The sequence below is a fragment of the Macrobrachium rosenbergii genome, chromosome 6 (assembly GCF_040412425.1).
Source record: "Macrobrachium rosenbergii isolate ZJJX-2024 chromosome 6, ASM4041242v1, whole genome shotgun sequence".
Classification (NCBI taxonomy): domain Eukaryota; kingdom Metazoa; phylum Arthropoda; class Malacostraca; order Decapoda; family Palaemonidae; genus Macrobrachium; species Macrobrachium rosenbergii.
Genome location: NC_089746.1, coordinates 56971512 through 56981511, shown reverse-complemented (window position 1 = coordinate 56981511; position 10000 = coordinate 56971512). Strand labels below are relative to the sequence as shown.

The window sequence follows — 10000 nt, the reverse complement described above, 5'->3', positions numbered from 1 at the left end:
GTACTACTTACGAAAATCCTTACATTCTTCCATCCTTGATTATCAAGTAATTAATAGTTTTGTTTTTATTATCTACATTGTCTTAAAACTTTTAAAAATGTTGAAAAAAAAATTTTAAAAATTTGATTTTCAAGTCTGACTCAGGTAATTAAAGATGGCGGAAGAGTGTGCGTACGCCTTGCCGGAAGGAAACTGGTCTGTGCCATTTGTGTTTACTTATCTCTATGGTGGAGTTTGTTACCAGTTCGAGTCCGAGATGCTACGCGCCTCTTAAAACACTCTCATGATCTTATCAGTGAAGTATCACAGCTGATATTCCCCTCCATGTCTAATTCTCTCGTAGATAAAATGAAATAGTAGCTTGTTTGAAATCGGTAAATTATAGTTTCCATTAAGACCCGTTGTCGACATCATCTTTAATAAACTATGTTTGAGTAATACACGCGCTTTAAATGAGACATGTTTACAAATTTCCTGAATTATGTAGATTAATGGTAACTACATAAATTCGCTATGTATTTTACCGTTTCATCATATTTATTTATAAAAAAAAAACGTAAGAGATAATATCTTGCTTAATATTATCTCTGACCAAATCTAGCATGAAAAAAAGGGGGGGGGGCGGGGGTCGTCGAATCTCCCTAGAGACTTAAACTAAATTCCATGTTTTCGGTGCCAACATCTTTTCTGTAAACAAAGATGTATGTCATACGTTTTTATCTCATTAAGCTCTGACAGTAAACGTATAATCAAACACACTTAGCGAGCGCACAAAGGCACACGCAGGCGCGCGCAAGCAGTGGTCCGCTAACAATAAAGCCAGTCGCGAATAAATTCAAGCCTAAGAAACATTCACACACAAACACACTCACACACACTTTTTGCTTCCCGTCAAGAGTTGGTGCTTCTCGAGCAGCGGAGTTTAAGGAAGAGGTTAATATTAGCCATCAAACGAGGGGCATAATAAACCTTGAGAGATGATAACAGATGTTTACGCCCCTTGTATTTGATACCTACCGACTGCGTATCACGAACTGTTTTATTTACAGTTTCTACTTCTTTCCTCCTGATGTCAAGAGGCCAAGTAGCTCTCTCCGGAATAGGGCGAAGTTAAGATTGATGATATAAACTATTATAAACACCTGTGTTCTCATTGTTGGATACAGGGACACAACAACTTGGTTGGAAGTAAACAAAACGAATTAAGAGATTCAAGATATAAACTGGAGAAGGGTGATTCCGCTCTTGGATTCAGCGAACTCGAAAATGGCGAAAATAAAAAGCTCGTACCGTTAGATCCGGGAGTGTGTGTATGTAATTTATATAAACATTCCTTTTCATGAATTTAGAGGTAGGGAAGTGTAGGACAGGAGTGACCCTTATTTATATATTTTGAACTCGTAGAGGAACATAATTTAAGCACAAAGGAGAGATAAGACGCCCTCTCCTGACTTCAAGGACACAAAACCAAAACGAAGAAGAAGAAGAAGAAGAAGAAGAAGAAGAAGAAGAAGAAGAAGAAGAAGAAGAAGAAGAAGAAGAAGAAGAAGAAGAAAAAGAAGAAGAGGAGGAGGAGGAGGAGGAGGAGGAGGAAGAGGAGGAGGAGGAGGAGGAGGAGGAGGAGGAGGAGGAGGAGGAGGAGGAGGAAGGGGAAAGGGACATATACATTTCAGATTTAGGATAAAAATAAAGAAAGTATTTGGTTTAGTGAGGAAGAAGGAGACGAAGAAGAAGAAGACCTATGTATTTCAGATTCATGGCTAAATAAGCTCAGGGTGGAAATAAAGAAAAGAGGAGGAGGAGGAGGAGGAAGGGGACTTAGGTATTTCAGATTCACGAGCAAATAACCAAAGGCGGAGAATAAAGAAAGTATTTAGTTTTGATTCAAAGAACGCAGGGCGCAGCAGCGTCCCACCAGAGGAGGAATGTATATAATGACGGTCTCATGGCAATCTCGTCACCGACACAGGACACTTTCTAATTTCCCGAGGGAACGTAAACAAAAGATGTTTTGCAACAAAGACAGACGCTCATGGACGACTCTAAACTTCACAGAGATTTGACGAAAGACATGGAATTTTGTCAGGGTATGGGATTATTGCAGGTTTACTTTAGTGATTACCATGAGGAACCTGATTCTGTAAGTTGTAGGAACTGCGTACATCATCTCTGCATGTAAATACCTATATAGGTCTAGGGTTATACTTTAATAGGTGTTTTGGCAATCGTAAAAAATGAAATAAAATTAAATGTGAAGGCCTGACTCCATTTATCTTCTTTAATCTTCATATCATTAGCCAGCAGAATTGCATACTTGTACGAAGGAATGCCGTACTGACTGCAGTGAACTTTTCCAAGACATTGTGTTCACTGGAAACCTCCAAGAGTTATACATAAAGGGATGTGTGGTATTTTTAGAGGGCAAAATCTCTTCGTTTTGAATTTCACATAACACAAATTTAAGTTATTGATATGAAACTTAACATGATGAAATTTAGTTAGCCTAACCAAACATAAATTTAGATACTCCTCTCTCTCTCTCTCTCTCTCTCTCTCTCTCTCTCTCTCTCTCTCTCTCTCTCTCACGAATTTTTTTCATGAAATAACAAGATCCGGAATCGTTCAATATGTATTTTGTCAACTGATGTGACGTTTTCCCTGATCAGACAAATGGATCACGAAGTGTTCACTGCGATAATGATTTAATTGCTGGACATTTCTAGATTAAGAGTAATTCTGCGGCTCTAGCCTTATCTTACCATTGAACGAAATATGGAACTATTTTCTTTGCCAACTGATGAAGCTCTCTGCGACGATTCAGTACACAGGATGTTATTGGAGCGTGAGCCCCTGCGCGCGCAGCACCGACCATGTCTAGCAATAACAAACAGCAGAGATTCAAACCAATCGTTTTACAGACAGATGACTCGGAACTGTTTGCTCGATGGTCCCTGTCGGTAGTATGATATTTGTTTGTCCCGTGACCGTGAACAGACTATCTGTCGAGAAAACGCCGAGTGAATACATAAAACTTTTCTTCATACGTTGATCTGGTAATAGAGTTGGAATGTATTGTGTGGATGTTTTAAGCCTTTATTCCCTACATGATTTGCTATAACTATGTGTTCAGAATGAGAAAATTTGTTCGTTCTAGAAATAACTCTTTGAAAATTTACAAACTGTTGATAGATAAGATACTGTTTGCGATATGTTCCTCTATATAATTATATATATATATATATATATATATATATATATATATATATATATATATATATATATATATATATATATATTATATATATATTTTATATATCTGTACAATGTCTCATATGTATATATATATATATATATATATATATATATATATATATATATATATATATATATATATATATATATGAGACATTGTACAGATATATAAACATTATATATATATATATATATATATATATATATATATATATATATATATATATATATATATATATATGAGACATTGTACAGATATATAAAAATTGTTCCCATTTTTCCCTCTGTAAACTAATTACCCACCACCACCAAAAAATTCATACATAGAAGTAGTTCAACCTCAGTAGGCCATATCTCGGCGAAATATAGAAAAAGCCTTCGTGTGTCGTAATCATGACATTCGCAGTGGAGACGAAACCCGAGACAATCGTTTCGGGAGTCGTTGAGTTTTAGGTCTTCCATTTCCTAATGACATTAACTCGGACGCCAAGCCAGCCTCGGTGGGAAAAAAGTGGATTGCGTGCCTAAGTGGGTCCCTTAACCGCCTTCCCAAATTGGATTTCTGCCTGCTTAGGGCAAAGGAATACGGGCGGTGGGTTTTCCCGCTAATGACTCGACTGAAAAATCTCGCGCCTCGAAAACTAACTGGTTTTCGCAACCTGTGGGATCGTGTTCGACTGACGCGGTCTCGAATTGCGAGCGTGATGATTGTGAGTAAAATGTCCACATATTATTTTTCTTTCCTTCGTTTTCTCTTACTCTAACGTCAGCGGGTTGAAATTTATCTTACGTTATCTTTATAGCAGTGCAGACACACTTGAAGCTGATTTTAAATCATACACCATTGTCTTTAGAATAAATGCTTCGAGGTCTACTGTAGACCAAATTAGTTTGCCAACGTTTATATATATATATATATATATATATATATATATTATATATATATATATATATATATATATATATATATATATATATATATATATATATATATAAATATATATATATATATATATATATATATATATATATATATATATATATATATATATATATATACATACATATCCAGTGTTCCAACCAAAAATAACAACTAATGACTTTTCCCACTGAATCTGATCTTGCAATTACGTTAATGTTTTTGAAATTCGCATATTTCTGGAACCGTGAAGAGATGAGAAGCTGATTACTGACCCGGGATTTTATAAGAGAGAGAGAGAGAGAGAGAGAGAGAGAGAGAGAGAGAGAGAGAGAGAGAGAGGAGTATGAAAGAATGTGCCACATTAACGCAAAGTAATATCATTTTCCAAAGTGTATATAGCATGGACTGAGGAAGTCAAATCATTCGATGATTCACTGTAGAAACAGTACTACTAATCCTGACTAAATTTTTACTGGAACTCTTTACTTTGGACATCAACAAATCAGCCTTCCTCAAATCCCATTTAAAGTTGTCACTTTTTAAAATTTCTCTTTGTTTTTATATTTAAGTAAAAAGTAAAGGGACACCACAGCGAACCCGTTGTCTGGCACAGACTCTTTACGAAAGAGGTATGAGAAGCAAAAGCTTAAAGAGTCTAGTGTTACTGGCTCCTCCATGAGCAAGAACCCATGCTGGCATAAGGCCAGCTTAGCCATCGACTACAAGAAAGAAATGCAGTATGTGGTAGTAATAATAAATCTATGTTTGCTTAGCCCACAGTCAACCCTGGATTAGGGAAAAGAAGGCTTAAATTTCTTCTCCAGTGTATACTATACACACACACACACACACACACACACACACACACACACACACACATATATATATATATATATATATATATATATATATATATATATATATATATATATATATTTATCTATATATACATATATATATACATATATATATATATATATATATATATATATATATATATATATATATATATATATATATATATATATATTTACATATATATAATTATATATATATAGGTCTATATATATATGTAATAGTGTTTTCCATAACAAACTGCATTTAAAATTCATTTCCATTGCTAAAACCAATAAAACGCCAAAAGTATCATCCCAAACTCAAACATTCACACCTGAGTGAGTATATTTTAAAACAAACATTCCCGTAAACCGAAATTACTCGAAATAAAACAGAGAGAGAGAAAGAAAAAAATTCAGGATACACCTATTTCCAGCGTACCAAATTCAAAGCTCTGTGGCCAGTACACCCACATAAACGAATGCACTCGCAAAGTACCCTCGCATTTGACTAACATGAGACGCAACATACCGTTGATTGGCCGCTACAAAAGGCTGATAAAACTTGATTGCACAAACAAACGCGCTGAAATGACCAATTACCAAACTCTCAGCCGGGAAAAGAATCAATGAACGAGGGAGGGAATGTTTATTCGTCCCTTTAGCGAAAGTAGAGATGTGGGAATGAATATGAATAAACGCGCGAATTAGAAAGATCCAGTATTAAATCTGTAATCGGCAAGGCTACGTTTGGGGCTGATATTTAGTTTTAAATATGAATGATTCTTGCATACCTCGAGATATTGCTTTAAACAGCAAACAAGAAAATTTAGAAAAAGACAGGAAATATACAGTAAAACACTTGAATTTCCCCACGGTTAAAAATGTCTGCTCTAGAATTTGTAAGTATTTTATTTAAAAAAAAAATAGTCTAATTGCCTTCGTGTAAATTTTATTCATTTTCTCTCTTTCGTTATTTTCCAGGTAAGCTGAATGAAAATCGCAGTGTCATCCAGGAACTTTACATTTCCTTCAACACGGGAACTAAATATCAAGGTTTTTCAATTTTGCGTTTATCATCTCCGTAAAAACTCGGTAAGTCCTTTTTCCTTGTCCCGATTTTAGTATTTATAAATTTCAGCTTTCCACGACACCGCCAGTACCTTTTTTAATGATATATATAGTAAATTAAGTAACTTTTTTAAGGAAAAATGCTTAGATTCTTAATGAAAGTTTCTTCATCCAATTCTATTCGGGTGTCAAGGAGGAGCTCAAAGTACAACAAAGGGAATAACCCAATGTAGATTAAGTAAATAAATAAATAGAAAAGTAAATAAAACTATCTAATACTAACAGGAAGCGAATCATAACATCACAACAGGGAACTGAATAAATAACAAAAGTCACCGATCATAAGAAAATAACAACTTACAGTACGTGAAAGACTTCTTTCAGTTGTTTAAGAATTACACCAGTCAATAAAACAAACCTAATATGCTACAATAATATAACTGAGAATCTCCCAAGGTGAGCAGAGAGATGTTTATAGGTCCTATGTGGGTTTTGCATAATGACTTAAGGAGCTCGTATTCCAGTTTACTTTTATGAGATCTCTGCAACGTCAGACTTTTAGTTTTCTGTAAAAGAAAACTATTGAGATGGCTATTTGTCTGTCCGTCCGCACTTTTTCTTGTCCGCCCTCGGATCTTAAAAATTACTGAGGCTAGAGGGCTGCAAATTGCTATGTTGATTATCCACCCTCCAATCCTCAAACATACCAAATTGCAGCCCTCTAGCCTTAGTACTTTTTTTTTTTTATTCAGGGTTAAATTTAGCCATGGGTCGTGCGTCGCGCAGCGCTTCTGAAGGCGTCGCCGACGCACCTTCACTTGACCGCATCTGGGGAGCAACTGAGTACTACCCGGTAGTAGCTGAGAGTTTCATATAGCATCATACGCTGTACATAAAACTCGATTGCGCCCAAGAGACTTCGGCGCATTTTTTACTTGTTTATTTTCGGAGTCAAAACTGCTGTATGAGCGATTGGAATATTCACAGGTAATGAAAATAGAACAGATATAAAATAGAACTACAAGGAATAGAACAAATGCTCTTATATTCTGGAGTAACCACTATTTATTTACGAAATGAGTGACTGAAAAAAATATATAAAAAAACTGAAAATTAAAAGAAAAGAACATGGAAACCTTTCTTCATCGGTAAGGGTGAAATAGGATTATTCAGACCAGACAACGAGAAGATCCTCAAGGAACAAAGAGATTCCAGGACATGTGTACTTTAACCAAGACAAACAAAAACAAAGGAATCAAAAAAAGAGGAGATTTCCCTTCGCATTCCTTTGGAAGTTTTCCCTGCAGAGGAAAGAAACGCGAACAACAACATCTAATGCATCTCAAACAAAACGTCTTCAGTCTCGTCAAAGAGACTTCATTCTCTGTTTCCCTTGGTTTCCTCTCTCTCTCTCTCTCTCTCTCTCTCTCTCTCTCTCCTGTGCCTTCAGGAACCGCGAGTGGGAGAGATGACAATCGGATAAAGGGTGGGCCGTTCCACCTCCCCTATTTGCAATTAATTCCGGTGTCGGTGGAAAACTTTTCCACGTCCCTGAATATGATCCCTGGAAGTGAGTAGACTCTGCAGCCTAAGATTCCATTTACCCGGGAAGTGCTTTTTGACTTGGTCCTTTTCTCTTCCTAAATTTCTTTCGCTAAGGAGATTTGCCGGCGAGGAGACGAAGAGAGAGAGAGAGAGAGAGAGAGAGAGAGAGAGAGAGAGAGAGAGAGAGAGAGCAAAGGAATCTTTTCCCAACATACCATGAACATTCGTTTTCATTCATACTTCGTTTAACTTATTAAAACTTTCTTGCGGAGGAGTGAATTCGCCTTACTGAAAGTGCATGAAAATTTAATTCGTGCGCCATGAGATATGAAACGCCTGTTAAGTATACATGAAGGAAGAAGAGTGAAAGTGGTACTGATAGCAAATTATGAAATGCTTAGCTAAAGCGTAAAATGGAGTTGAGTACAATTAAGATATTAGGACACGCTAAGATATCTTACTACTACAAGTACAATAACTTAAAATTAATCTTCCATACGTGTATCCCTTCCGGTGTTTGCATATTAATTTATTCATAAAAACTAAAGCAATGGTCCTAAGGTTAATTTTTATAATTTTTTTTTTGTCCATGGCTTATTATAATAAAAACGAACGAGCACATACATTTAGTTATATTTGCACTTTATACAGTATATCTATCTTATTGGTTAGTCAGTACTTGGTTTCAGAGTATGACCCTCTGCTTGACTCGGGAGAAATCAGTCAGAGCTAATAATTCCCTTAGCTTCTTATACAGATTGCCTTATTTATGCCGTAACTTACATGACATACTTGTGCTAGAAAAATGATTCCACTATTTATCTCAGTATAACTCCCACTTCGTATACAAAAAGTTCTTAAAATTCGTAATAAGTTATGACTCACAAGGCAAAGAATTGCCAATTGTACGTAGAACTCCCTCCGACAAACGATATATAAATAGAATATATAAACAGATAAAGATAATGATAGATAAAAAATGAAACAGAACAGAAAATGAAACCGTTACCTCTGAGGACGGACGTTGGTATGGTAAATGAATGTCGCTAAAAACACGAGCAGTCAGGCACACACACACACACACACACACACACACCTCCGAGATATTATCTCAGGCGGAAGATGCTACGGCATAGCGAGAGGCCGCTAAGTGCCAAACCAAACCCTTCCTGGAGTCGGGATCAATAGAGATAAACCCTTTAATGGCGTTTTAGGGGCTTTAGGAGACATCACCATGCTCTCGCCGGGAAAAGGAAATTATGTCCCGAGATTACCTGCCGTTTTGAAAAGCCGTCCATCTTCCAAGTCGAGTCAAAGGTCGCCCCTGATGTCATCTCAACACGACGCTCCCCTTTTCTTTTTTTAAGGGAAAGTGCGTTGGAAGATATCAGTAGGTATGAGTCAAAGGTCGCCCCAGATGTCATCCAACAACCCATCCCGCCTTTTTTTAAGGGGAAGTGACGTCTAAGCGTTAGCGCAAAATGCGTTTGGAGATATTAGTAGGAATATTCTGAGGGAATCGTATTTTTGTGAAATATTTATTCACGAAGTTAAGGCTCCTCTTGTCTATGGAAATTTATTTCCACTCAGTGGCTTCATGTGGGGCTGAGAGGAAATTACACCAATTCCCGTCAGTTGAACAAGATACTCGAAGGGAAATTAAAGACCTGCCGGGCACATCACGATCAATTCTGCCTCTTCCCCTCGCGACGCCATTCCGTTTACGTTATCGGCAAATCAGTCAGTCAGACACTCTCCTCTCTCTCTCTCTCTCTCTCTCTCTCGACCCTCTTCTAAACATACGCAAACTCGTGCGTATAGGAAAAATAAGCGATACGCATAGCTTTGATTTATGCATTTAAGAGGGGATGTTGGCAGTGATTTGAACTCATTCTATAACGCTTTATAATCAAGCTTACTAACGTGAGAGTTATAGGCTACGCACTCAGTTTCATTCAGAGTTTTGCCATATGGCAGGCAGCAGAATTTGCCTCAGGTGGTGTGTTGGGGAGTCTAGATCTACAGTATAATATATGGTGCTCTACTCTGAAATGTGGATCTGGGACCTTTGTTATCTCTGCCTCTAACAGTGACAGGATTGCTGGCCTTAAAAGTGAGATAATAAAGTATGCAGCAGATGCAACTCTTTTAGCAGTTTTTCTCTCTCCTCTAACGCTAAACGAAGTGCCTGTTAACCTTATTAGAGATTAACGAAGTTATCAATAAGGTGTTGCGTCAAAAGGGAATGAGGTTGAACACCAGCCAAGTATTACCGATTATCCGTTCTCGTACCATGCTCCTACCTCAGATCTTAAAAACTCCTGAGACTAGAGGGCTTCAAATTGGTATGTTGATCATCAACCCTCCAATCATC

At 36.9% G+C, this 10000-nt stretch overlaps 1 protein-coding gene across 3 annotated transcripts in view; it reads left to right on the top strand.

Moving 5' to 3' along the window:
• LOC136839612 (glutamate receptor ionotropic, kainate 2-like) overlaps window positions 1–10000 on the top strand; it is a 180838-nt gene that overhangs the window by 101291 nt on the left and 69547 nt on the right. The window contains exon 2 of one of the 3 annotated variants that reach the window (XM_067105897.1): window positions 5995–6105. The exons of the other annotated variants lie outside the window; for them this stretch is intronic. The gene's annotated coding sequence lies outside the window, so the exon portion shown is untranslated. The remainder of the gene's footprint in view (window positions 1–5994; window positions 6106–10000) is intronic. 3 annotated transcript variants of the gene reach the window in all.